A 13349-nucleotide genomic window follows, 5' to 3' on the forward strand; every position below is an offset into this window, starting at 1 on the left:
GTGGTAGGAGATCGAACACTTTTCTGTTAATGTTTGCATTAAATCCAGCAAGAAACTCAGTCTGAAGGATTTTGCCCACGCGCACACACATGTGCACACATATACACACGCACACACATACACACACACACACAAACACACACACAACCACACATATACACACACAAACACACCCCCATACACACAAACACACACATACACACCCCTACACACACCCCAACACACATATACACACACAAACACACCCCCACACACCCCAACACACATATACACACACAAACACACCCCCACACACCCCAACACACACACACACATACACACGGACTAAATAGTCAAATGGACATTCTGAACTCAAGGACAGATTTCACTTTGAACTAAAGTTGTCATTTTATTAATTTTTTTAATTTTTATTGATTCATATATCTGCATTTTTTGTATACATATGTGTGTATATATATTTGTCTAATATAAATGTTTAGCATTTTTGCTTTTCTAACAATATATCCATAGAAAAAATATAATGCTTTTATTTTGTCTTTCATTCACCCTATCGAATCTAGTTCTGAGACATTACCTTTTGCAGTCAGTCCACACAGTCTACAAAGCATTACACTCATCAAATGGATTTAAATGGATTTACAGGACACAAGAATATTTTACACCAACATGATACACATTTACATCACACATATCTAAACCAGGGCTAGACCAGAGACTGAAGACGTTTCAGCGTTCATCCAAGAGGCTTCAGCTCAGGTTTATGTCTGAACAGAGGAGGTCATGAGGGAGGAGGTCATGAGGGAGGAGCTCATGAGGGAGGAGGTCATGAGGGAGGAGCTCATGAGGGAGGAGCTCATGAGGGAGGAGGTCATGAGGGAGGAGGTCACTGTCTCATTCCTCACTGTGGGACAAATAATCGTATTTTATCTTTTCTCATTATTCTTCTGCTCAGTGTTTGTTTCATAACAGATTTGCTTCTTACTTTGAAAACACTTTGCCTAACACACTGATTATGGTCACTTTCTTCTGTTTTTTCTGGTATATTTGTCGTTTAATCTTTTCAGAGTACGTTCAAATACAGTCATGATACTGGAAAGTTCACTCTGAGTTTTATTGATCTCTTCTCTTGTTTTTGATAGTGATGCCCCCTGGGCATTTTTGAGGGAAGTAATTTGACGTTGGAACTTTATGATTTGAATCTCCAATTTGTGCAGATGTTCTCTCTCGTTTTCATCTCTCTCGCTCTTTCTCAGGTCCTCACAGGCTTTCTCCACTTTCTTCAGGTCTGTCTCCAGTTGCTGAACTTTGCTTGTCAAATCTTTTAATTCTTCCTGCTTTTTCTTTTGTTCATTTTTGATTTTTCTTTTGAAGGTTGAATTTACTATAATACCATTGGCAGTTCCGGCGACACCAGCAGCTGCTCCTAGTCCCAGTGCAGCTAAACTCGCTCCTCCTGTGAGCGGGACAGAGATTATACCTAAAGCTGCTCCTGTAGCTACAGCAGCTCCTGAAGCAACCTCCCCTGTTTTTCTCTTCTCCTCAATTTCTTCTTTTTGTTGTTGTATTTCCTGTAGTTCACTGATACTATAAAGCTGCTCTGTCTTATCTTCATAGAGTGTTAGGAAGTCCGTGATTGACCGATAAAGCTCATAATCATTGGACTTTATCAATTCAAAAACAGGAGGATCATCTTTGCTCCATGTCTTTTTCCTGAAGTAAAGAACAAAACAGTGAGTCAGAGTGAGGAGGGGCGGGGCTGGAGGTAAAAGGAACAGTGTGATTGGTCACAGGTCTCCACACTTCAAACTCAGTGTTTGTATCAGGGCAGTGCTGTGTGATGTCACATAGTACTTTAAATTGTATGTGGTTAAAATGTTGTAGATCCATGTTGCTGTTTGGAGTAATGTGGATCTAAAACTTTACTTTGCAGTGACATCACACTGGGGGGGGGGTTCATCTATGTCTATGGCAGAATGTTCAGCAGTTTCCACGGTGACACAATGTAAACACAACCAAAACTGTTTGAAGATCGTTTGAAAACTCTAGAAAATACAAAAATGGTTTAAAGAGCTCATGTGCAGGAGCCTGTGTCAGTCTGAGCTCATGGTGTTTAGAGTTTGATTTTATAATAAAAGGTGAGAGTTTCTGTCTAATCCTCGTCCAGGACTGATCCAAAATAAAATACAAATTCAATTCTGTCACTGGACAAAAAGTCAGTTTGACTGAAGCCTCTTGGAGGAGCAGAACGTCTTCACTTCCACAACGTTTTGTCCAGTGACAGATTTGAGTTTTTTCTTTTACTATAAAAAGGTGAGAGCGACTCACAGAAAAACTGTTGGCTAATGCTAATGCTAATGCTAGCGTGCAACTGTAGTGTTATTTGAGAGGGACTTTTTAACAGCACAAATCACTTGTTGTAGTTCAGATAAGTCAGATATTTAAGGTCCGATTGGGTTAAAACAACCTCCTTCTCCTCTGATTAAAGTCTAACTTGAGTAACAGAGCTCCAGACAGAGCAGCGCCTCCAGTTAGCATCACACCCCCAAAGGATTCTGATGACATCAGCTGCAAAGGATCAATAATTGAAACGATAGAAACTGCTGAACTTCACAGTGACATTTCACCAAAACAAACAGCAGATTTTCACTTGTGTTTTTATTGTTTTTGAAAAGTTAAAGCAGCGTCTGAAAGTTTGAATATAATGAAGAACAGAGCAGGGGGCGGGGACAGGGGGGAGGGGAAAACACACATTTATGAGCACTCAAGACTCAAATAACAAGATTATTCAGACAGACAGGACAAGATTATTATTATAACAGACAGGAAACAATACTAATACAACAAGTAAAATAATTATATAAAGCCCATGATTAAACATATTACATATTATGACTTTAAAATACAGTAACATTTACATATAATGAATAAAAACAGAGACATTTCTGCCTCCTGTGGTGAAACTGACCTGGTCTTGCTCTTGGATCCACCCATTTGTATTTGTTACAGCGCCCCCTACAGACCAACAGCAGAATCAAACATTAGACTGAAACAGCATTAAGTGCATTTGACAGATTAGACTCATTTATCTCAAACACAGTGAACATGGTTAGATCTAATATTATAATTGTACTTCCTGGTTGGACACAGATGTCACATATGTAGAGGTTTATGTTGCCTGGCAACAATAATGTAAAAAACACGTCTAAATAACACAATATAATATATAAATATAACGATGAGACCCAAGAACAACAACAAAAACTATATTAAATATATTCATTTATCTGAAATATGATTGGTCCATGACTGTGGTGATGTCGTCTATTTAAGAACAACTTTGAGTTTTCCTCTTTTCTTCACAAACTGAACCTATAATACTATAACTATAATAAACTATAAACTATAATAAACATTTGTCTCAGGTTCTCTCCACCAAACCCCGTCATAAATATATGAATCTGTCCAATGCACTTTGAGTTTACAATAAAAACCTCAGGATTAAAACTGTGTCCAGGTAGAGCCACGAGGAAAAACACAAGAGTTTAAATATTCAAATGAAAATAATGTTGTACAGTTTAACACAAAATAGAGCTGAGTTTGTGCAGATGTGACTCAAACTCACATAAACTCTGCACTTTAACATTATTAATATAACAGACAAACTAAAGCTCCAAGAGTTTAACCATTTAAATCAAACTGTTCTCACCTCAAGGACAAACGTCGACACACGTCTCCAGTGGAGTGAGGCTCACTCCACTTTATATAAGGCAGCATGAGTCCAAAGATCTGTGTTAAAACTTTAATGTCCACGAGACATGAAATAAAGCCAATCAGTTGGTCTAAAGGTCCACAAAGAATATGTTTTATCCAAAGATAAAACTGTAAGAAAATATAGCAGATGTAATAAAATAAAGAAATAAACCTAAGGTAATAAAGAAATCTCTGTCCAGTCTGACCTTTGGTCCTCAGGGAACTGTATCCCAGTTGCTGTATCTGGCTTCAAATGAAAGCAAATTTTCTCCTGTCACAAAAATAATGTGTGACCCATAGTAATGAACAGGCAGTTTTAACTGTAACAGAGTGATAATAGATCAGAAAACCTCAGCCATATGTTTCATTATTAGGCCCGAGCCCCTACAGTATCCAAGCACCCCTGCTGTAGTCTAAGGATATGTATATTTGTTCTTGCTAACATGTTCACCCATTGACTCAGTGTTTACGAAGCCCATGCACTCACTGTTGCAGAATGTTTTTCATCCTCTCCTTCACCCCCTGACCTGACTACACTATCCAAGCCCCCATGCCACAGGCAAGGGCCATATTTATTACTGCAAAAATTAATTTAATTAATTATATTTTTATTATTATTATTTTAATTTTTGCTTTTTGAGCAAGAATTTGGTCCCCTGAACATATTCAAAAACTCACAAAATTTTGTCCAAAATTCATGTCTGCTGAAATGTTATACACACACACACACACACACCCACACACACACATGTATGTATATATAAATCTTCTTCTCACCCTCCGTGGGTGGTCTCTCTCTCATCCCCTCTCTTTTCCACACTTGGGACCTCTACCAGAGGTCTGGGAGCTTGAGGGTTCTGCAGTATCTTTGCTGTTCCTGTACTGCACTTTTCTGGACTGAGATGTCTGATGTTTTTCCTGGGATCTGCTGTAGCCTCCTCTTGTTTGGGGGTCACTGCCCCAAGTGTCCGATGACCACGGGCACCACTGATACCTTCACCTTCCAGACCTTCTCCAGCTCTTCTTTGAGCCCCTGGTATTTCTCTAGTTTCTCATGTTCCTTTTTCCTGACGTTCCCATCACTTGGTTCTGCGATGTCCAACACAACGGCTTTGCTCTGTTGTTTATCCACCACCACACTGTCCGGTTGGTCCATTCTGTCAGTCTGTATCTGGAAATCCCACAGGATCTTGGCAGGATCATTCTCCACGACCTTTGGAGGTGTTTCCCCCCTTGATCTTGGTGTCTCCAGTCTGTACTCTGCACAGATGTTTCACTGTGGCTCCACTTGGTGATGTCGCTCCATGTTTGCTTTCCTGCAGCATCTTACACCTGCAGTCATGTGCTGGACTGTCTCAGGGGCCTCTTTGCACAGGCTACACTTGGGTCTTGTCTGTTGTGGTAGATCTGGGCCTCGCTCTGGTGCTCAAGGCTCCTGTGCTCCAGGATAAGCCTCTGTCCTTCAGACCAGTGCTCTTAAGCCGTTGGTAGGATTTCTTGATATCAGCCACTTCAGTTCTGTTCCGGTGGTACATCCCGTGCAGGGGCTTGTCCTTCCATGATGGCTCCTCCAGCTCCTCTTCCTCTGTCCTCCACTGTCTGAGACATTCGCTGAGCTCGGCATCTGTTGGAGCCTTGTCCTTGATGTACTTATGGATCTTGGATGTTTCAGCCTGGACTGTGGCTCTCCCGCTCACTCGTCCTTGTCCTCCTTCCTTACAGCTCATACAGTCTCAGGGAGCTGGATTTGGGATGGACCCTCCTGCAGGTCAGGAGCTTTGGGGTCTTAACATCTGTGGTCTGTATCTCCTCCTTTGGCTGATGATTCCTGCTGGTATCTGTTTACTAGCAGGGCGTAGCTGTTTATTGCCTGGGTCTTGTTCCATTGAGCTGACTCCTTAGGACTTGTCTTACTGGTCTGAGGTATTTGGCCGTGGCTGCTTTCCTTGTTTCCTCTTCAAGGGGTTGCCATTTGCTTGTGGGATACCAAGGTGCTGTGAGAGAGATATCTCTCTCATCTCTGGGCGATATATATATATATATATATATATATATATATATATATATATATAATACACTCCAGGCATTCAGTGATCCGTGTGTGACATTGAGTCGTAGACTTCCTTGTAATCAGTCCAGGCAGTGCACAGGTTGGTCTTAAGGGTTCTTCAATCTCAGGCGACTGTCCGGTCGACCAGGAGCTGGTGTTTGTCTCCCCTGGTGTCTTTGCTGATGCCCTTCTGTGCTGTGCTCATGTCTTGATCCATGTGTCACATATCTGAGCCGTGATCATCCTGACATGAGCTTCCATGTTGTGGAGAGACAGGTTATTGGCCGATAGTTGGATGGGGCTGTCCCCTTTGAGGGATCCTTCTGGATCAGTATCGTACACTCTTCACTTAGACATTCAGGGTGCGTCCCATCCATTAGCAGCTGGTTCATTTGTGCTGCCAGATGCTCATGGAGCCCAGTGAGCATCTTTAGCCAGTAGGCGTGGATCATGTCAGGGCCACTGTGCATCGCTGCTAAAAATGACCACATTTTTAAAAATAATGTTTTTTTTAGTAGTGATAAGTTCAAGTGTAAGTGAACAATTATAACCGTATACATTGCCGAAAATCTCAGAAGGTTCATTTTATCTACTGCTAAAATTTGGTGAGTTTAACTTAAGAAGAGTCGGTGTCAGTGACTTTTGGGCCACCTTGTACAAGTACTACAGCACAGAACATGTCGTCATGGTGACATAATCTTGATGATAGTTGACATCTTCATCCTCGTTTACATAAAGTTCTTTTTGGTTTGTGTTCTGTAAAAGAAACAGAAACTGTCAGGATTAATTGGTCAATAAGTGGAACCTAGAGCAATATAAGTTAATCCTTATCATTATATCAGACTTTCATGACACAGCAGACCACACCATAAAAGGTAAAAGCAACATCACATGTGGAGACACAGATTCTACCAATGAGTCCTCGAAAAAACAGCCCCACGACCTCCTGACCTCCTCTGACCTCCTCCTCCTTTGACCTCCCCCTCCTTTGACCTCCTCCTCCTCTGGCCCCTGATAATCAACATCTTCATCCTCCTTTACATAAAGTTCTTTTTGCTTTGTGTTCTGTAAAACAAACAGAAACTGTCAGGATCATTTGGTCAATAAACATTTGACTCCAAACATCATAAACATAAAGTTAATCATTATCATTATATTATCAGATAATATGTGGATCATTGTCATTATATGTAGCAGGTATTGGGCCGGTACAACCACCACCAGCCGTTTGAAATATTTGTGGGGGAGAATTGGCAACTGAAATAAAGTGAGACGGAGACATTAATTTCATGTTGTCTTGTCTTTCTGCTACTGCTGATTAACTTTAATTGTACATAAGCACGGTGCACTTTCACATTACATTTTACATTTCAGTGTGTAAATACATAGATCTTCTTCCCTCTTTATAACAGTTTCTATTGGCCTTGGTTAATAAAACCATTACTATCAATGGATAGTGTTCATTTCCTTAGTTTTATTGTTAATTTCTAATTCAAACTTGTTCAAAGTTATTGCTGCGGTCGTCCTTATGTTATTTTACATGCAAAGTCAATGGTGGACACGCGTCTTGGCCACGCTGCGTTTCTGTGGCGCGTCTCAAGCGAGCGGTGTGAATCTGGCAAATCAGATGATGATGTCTTGTCTGTGGAAGCTTCTGATTGGTTTATTGACACATTTGAGTTAATTAGAGACTCACCTGTGGATGTGTCTGAAGCTCACCTGAAACATTCTGCTTCTTTGTGGAACATCATGATCAAAATAAATCAGCCAAAATATCACAAAGAGAACTATGGACCTGCACAAGTCTGGTTCATCCTTGGTGCATTTTCCAGACGCCTGAAGGAGCCACGTTCATCTGTTCAAACAAATAAACACAAGTATAAAGACCATGGGACTGTCCAGCGTCACACCGCTCAGGAAGGACACGTGTCCAGGAGATGAAAGAGCTTTGGTCTGAAATGTGCAGATCAACCCATTATCCACAGTGAAACGAGGACTGTGTCAGACTCAGAATCATTAGACTTTTATTGCCATCGTTGGGAAACACAGTTCACAAACTCAGAACTTACTGCAGTGAAAAAGAGAAACATAAAACACTGAATAAACACAAATACAAATAAGGACACGAAGTTAAAAAGATAAGATTAAAAATAAAATAAAATACTTATAGGTAGAAAATATAAACAACAGCAGCATCAGAACAACAGGCAAAAGTGACATTATTTTGCCTCCGTCGCTTCACAAACGTCTGATTTTATTCAACCACAAAGATTCAAACTCCAGGAAATAAATGTCCCCAAGAGGAATGGAAACCCAACATGTGTGTGTGTGTGTGTGTGTGTGCGCAGGGAGCAGGTGGAGCGGGGACTCGTCGACATGCAGAGATTTAAAGAACAGAAGGACAAAGACCTGAAGGAGGCGCTCATCAGCTACGCCCTCATGCAGGTGTCCATGTGCAAGAAGGTACGACCCACTGTGCATGTGTGTCTATGGTCCGTATGTGCGCGATATACACTGTACTACATGTGTGTCTATGGTCTGTATGTGCGCGATATATACTGTACTACATGTGTGTCTATGGTCCATATGTGCGCGATATATACTGTACTACATGTGTGTCTATGGTCCGTATGTGCGCGATATACTAAGACTGTACTACATGTGTGTCTATGGTCCATATGTGCGCGTACTACATGTGTGTCTATGGTCCGTATGTGCGCGATATACACTGTACTACATGTGTGTCTATGGTCCGTATGTGCGCGTACTACATGTGTGTCTATGGTCCATATGTGCGCGTACTACATGTGTGTCTATGGTCCATATGTGCGCGATATACATGTGTGTCTATGGTCCATATGTGCGCGATATACACTGTACTACATGTGTGTCTATGGTCCATATGTGCGCGATATACATGTGTGTCTATGGTCTGTATGTGCGCGATATACTGAGACTGTACTACATGTGTGTCTATGGTCCGTATGTGCGCGATATATACATGTGTGTCTATGGTCCGTATGTGCGCGATATATACATGTGTGTCTATGGTCCGTATGTGCGCGATATATACATGTGTGTCTATGGTCCGTATGTGCGCGCAATATACTGAGACTGTACTACATGTGTGTCTATGGTCCGTATGTGCGCGATATACACTGTACTACATGTGTGTCTATGGTCCGTATGTGCGCGATATACACTGTACTACATGTGTGTCTATGGTCCGTATGCGCGCGATATACTACATGTGTGTCTATGGTCCGTATGTGCACGATATATACATGTGTGTCTATGGTCCGTATGTGCGCGATATATACATGTGTGTCTATGGTCCGTATGTGCGCGCAATATACTGAGACTGTACTACATGTGTGTCTATGGTCCGTATGTGCGCGATATACACTGTACTACATGTGTGTCTATGGTCCGTATGTGCGCGATATACACTGTACTACATGTGTGTCTATGGTCCGTATGCGCGCGATATACTACATGTGTGTCTATGGTCCGTATGTGCGCGATATACTGAGGACTGTACTACATGTGTGTCTATGGTCCGTATGTGCGCGATATATACATGTGTGTCTATGGTCTGTATGTGCGCGATATATACATGTGTGTCTATGGTCCGTATGTGCGCAATATACTGAGACTGTACTACATGTGTGTCTATGGTCTGTATGTGCGCGATATACTGAGACTGTACTACATGTGTGTCTATGGTCTGTATGTGCGCGATATACTACATGTGTGTCTATGGTCTGTATGCGCGCGATATACTACATGTGTGTCTATGGTCCGTATGTGCGCGTAATGTACTGAGACTGTACTACATGTGTGTCTATGGTCTGTATGTGCGCGATATACTACATGTGTGTCTATGGTCCGTATGTGCGCGATATATACATGTGTGTCTATGGTCCGTATGTGCGCGCAATATACTGAGACTGTACTACATGTGTGTCTATGGTCCGTATGTGCGCGATATACACTGTACTACATGTGTGTCTATGGTCCGTATGTGCGCGATATACACTGTACTACATGTGTGTCTATGGTCCGTATGCGCGCGATATACTACATGTGTGTCTATGGTCCGTATGTGCACGATATATACATGTGTGTCTATGGTCCGTATGTGCGCGATATATACATGTGTCTATGGTCCGTATGTGCGCGCAATATACTGAGACTGTACTACATGTGTGTCTATGGTCCGTATGTGCGCGATATACACTGTACTACATGTGTGTCTATGGTCCGTATGTGCGCGATATACACTGTATTACATGTGTGTCTATGGTCCGTATGCGCGCGATATACTACATGTGTGTCTATGGTCCGTATGTGCGCGATATACTGAGGACTGTACTACATGTGTGTCTATGGTCCGTATGTGCGCGATATATACATGTGTGTCTATGGTCTGTATGTGCGCGATATATACATGTGTGTCTATGGTCCGTATGTGCGCAATATACTGAGACTGTACTACATGTGTGTCTATGGTCCGTATGTGCGCGTAATGTACTGAGACTGTACTACATGTGTGTCTATGGTCCGTATGTGCGCGATATACACTGTACTACATGTGTGTCTATGGTCCGTATGTGCGCGATATACTGAGACTGTACTACATGTGTGTCTATGGTCCGTATGTGCGCGTAATGTACTGAGACTGTACTACATGTGTGTCTATGGTCCGTATGTGCGCGATATACACTGTACTACATGTGTGTCTATGGTCCGTATGTGCGCGATATACTGAGACTTTACAGGGACGACACGCCGGGGAGGGGGGGAGGGGGGGGTTCTACATGTATGTCTATGGTGGAATGTTCAGCAAAACACAGAAAAACGTTGACATAAATCTAAAAAAGTGACTAAACCAGCTCTTTCTGGTGAGATTGTGTTAAAACAAAGCCTCAGACAGAGCAGTGCCTCCAGTTAGCGTCACACCCCCCAGAGAATGTTGATGACATCAGCTGCAAAGTATCAATACTGTCAAAATATACAGTGTTTATGTACAAAATACTGACATCAAACGACCCTGATTTATTTAAAAAGTAGGTCTCAACTTGAAAAAACTCCCACTCGATGACATCACAAGGTGGAACGTCCCATTTTGAGCTTTGGAGACGTCACAGACTAATAATAAAGTGCGACTCAAACACGTGTGAATGAAACAAAACACAAGTCCAGTGTGTTTTTGAGCAGTAGAACATGGATGAGTTTGTGTGATACAGGAGCTTTAACTTCACTTCTGTTTCTCAGCTGCATTTCTGTTCAAACTGTATAAAGTCCCTCGTTTTGTTGTTTTTTTGTGTTTTTTGTTTCAGGGAATCCAAGTCTGGAGCAACGCCAAAGAATGTTTCCTCAAGATGTAACTCAAGAGTTTAGAACGAACTAAACCTGAACAGTCTGAACCAGAGCTGTGCATTATGGGAAAAAGAGAAAACCATTTGAACAAGTGTGAGATTTCCACTTTGACAGGTTCAGAGGAGGGAGGACTGTTACATTTACTCCAGGAACTTTTAAAACAAATGGTACTTTTCTAGTGTAGAGGCTGGAAAATGCCACGTGTAAAAACAGACACCCCTCAAAATGTTCTTCTCTTATTTGAGGATTTGATTTTCATTCAACAGTTGATGTGGTTCCATTATCTGTTTGAGTTAAAGTGCATTTCCTCCACTGTCCAGTAGATGGCGAGTGTGGCGCAGTGTTGGTGGAGAGTAGACTGAGAGCTGCAGAGGAAGAATCCTCCTGAAGTAAAGCAACACATGATCTGTCTGTTCTTCTATTTACAGGTTTGGAACACGAAAATCACCAGTTTTATGTCAAGTATCAAAGTTAGAAGAGGTCAAAGGTTAAACTGAGTGTTGTGGGTAAAAGTGGAACAAAGTTTATAAAGGTTTTTGAGCACATTGTGATGGTGTTCGAAATCTCATAGATAACCCCTAGTATATATATATAATTTTTTTTTTCCAATTCATTTATTTATATTTATTTTATTATCATTATTATTATTATTTATTTACTTAATTTTTAATTTATTTATTTTATTTTATTTTATTTAAATTTTTTTTCTGTTCTGTACTTAGTTATAAGAATCTGTCTGTTCTGACTTTTAATTGTGGAACTGTTCTGTTATGTCACAAATGTTGTATACCTTTACTATTAATAATAATAAATAAATAAAAATAAAAATTCTGGAGCTTTCTGGCAAAATGTAATCAATGATAAAACAATAAGGAGGTAAAAAAACAAACCAAAAAAAAACCAAAAACATTGTGATGGTGTTGTGCTAACCTGCTAAGCTAAAGGTCAAGTGTCAAAGTACAACGTGGGTCAAACTAATCCAAACCAGTTTAAGATGAAACAAACACTGGACTGATGTTATTTATGACATTTATCAAACGCTTTTCACACAATATCACATTTACTGGGTTTTATGTCACATTAAATGTACATTTTGACTTTTTTACCAAGTACCTGAAATACTGTTGTAAAGGTGTTATAAGCACATGGTCATGACACCAGCGCCACCTCATGGACACCTGCTGAACTGTCCTTTTGTTGAACATTGTGATTTAACTCATATGTCATGGGTTTATTGTTACAAATATAAATATTGGAACAAGTTAAAGATAAAAAGGGATAAAAACAGTGATTGATTTTATGTAAGATTTGTATTAAAAAGAAGTGAATTTACAGTTTATGTTGTGAATATGTACAAATATCAATTAAATGTGAATTATCTGGATTCATGTTTCTTGGATTGTGATGTTTTGTGGCTGAAAAGTCAAACCTCTTTGTGAAGTAAAGTAACAGTACTGCACAATATAATACTCCACTAACAGTACTTTTACTCCAGTATTATATTGTACTTTTACTTCATATATTCTACAGTGTAACAGTAGTTAGAAAATTACTCTTACTTGAGTAGTACTTTTTCAAATACTTTTTAAAATTTTAGCAGTACTTTGTACTTCTACTTGAGTAATAGTATTTTGAAGTAACTCTGTTCATGAACAGGAGATGGCGCTGCTGCTCTGTGTGTGGTGAGGGAGGGCATCTGACACACAGGGAGGGCATCTGACACACAGGGAGGGCATCTGACACACAGGGAGGGCATCTGACACACGGGGAGGGCATCTGACACACACAGGGAGGGCATCTGACACACACAGACTTAAAGCAGAGACAGATTCATTTAAAGGGGCAGTCCCTGATTGAACTAGTGAATCTAACAACTATGATGCTAAGCGCACACTTCCTGACTCTTGGCCGTTAAACCAGATGCACAGAACACAGACTTATTTTGACCTCAGAGCTGATTATATAATATCTCTGGACTGGGACAGACACATTTTGCTCAAACTTGGACAAACATTAATTTAAACTCATTATTATGACAGCACTGGGCCACTTTACAGGTCAGATCTGTGGAGAGGAGAGCCCACACATAGAAGAATGCATGAAAACACTCTTTGTTTAGACGACAGCTTCATTTCTGTCAGTGGGACTTTTTTTAGTATCGATATTT

At 40.7% G+C, this 13349-nt stretch overlaps 1 long non-coding RNA gene across 1 annotated transcript in view; it reads right to left on the bottom strand.

Annotated features, from left to right (window-relative positions):
• LOC117379658 (uncharacterized) overlaps nt 1-13349 on the bottom strand; it is an 80616-nt gene that overhangs the window by 41928 nt on the left and 25339 nt on the right. The window lies entirely within an intron of this gene.

Source organism: Periophthalmus magnuspinnatus, chromosome 12, assembly GCF_009829125.3.
Source record: "Periophthalmus magnuspinnatus isolate fPerMag1 chromosome 12, fPerMag1.2.pri, whole genome shotgun sequence".
Taxonomy (NCBI): domain Eukaryota; kingdom Metazoa; phylum Chordata; class Actinopteri; order Gobiiformes; family Gobiidae; genus Periophthalmus; species Periophthalmus magnuspinnatus.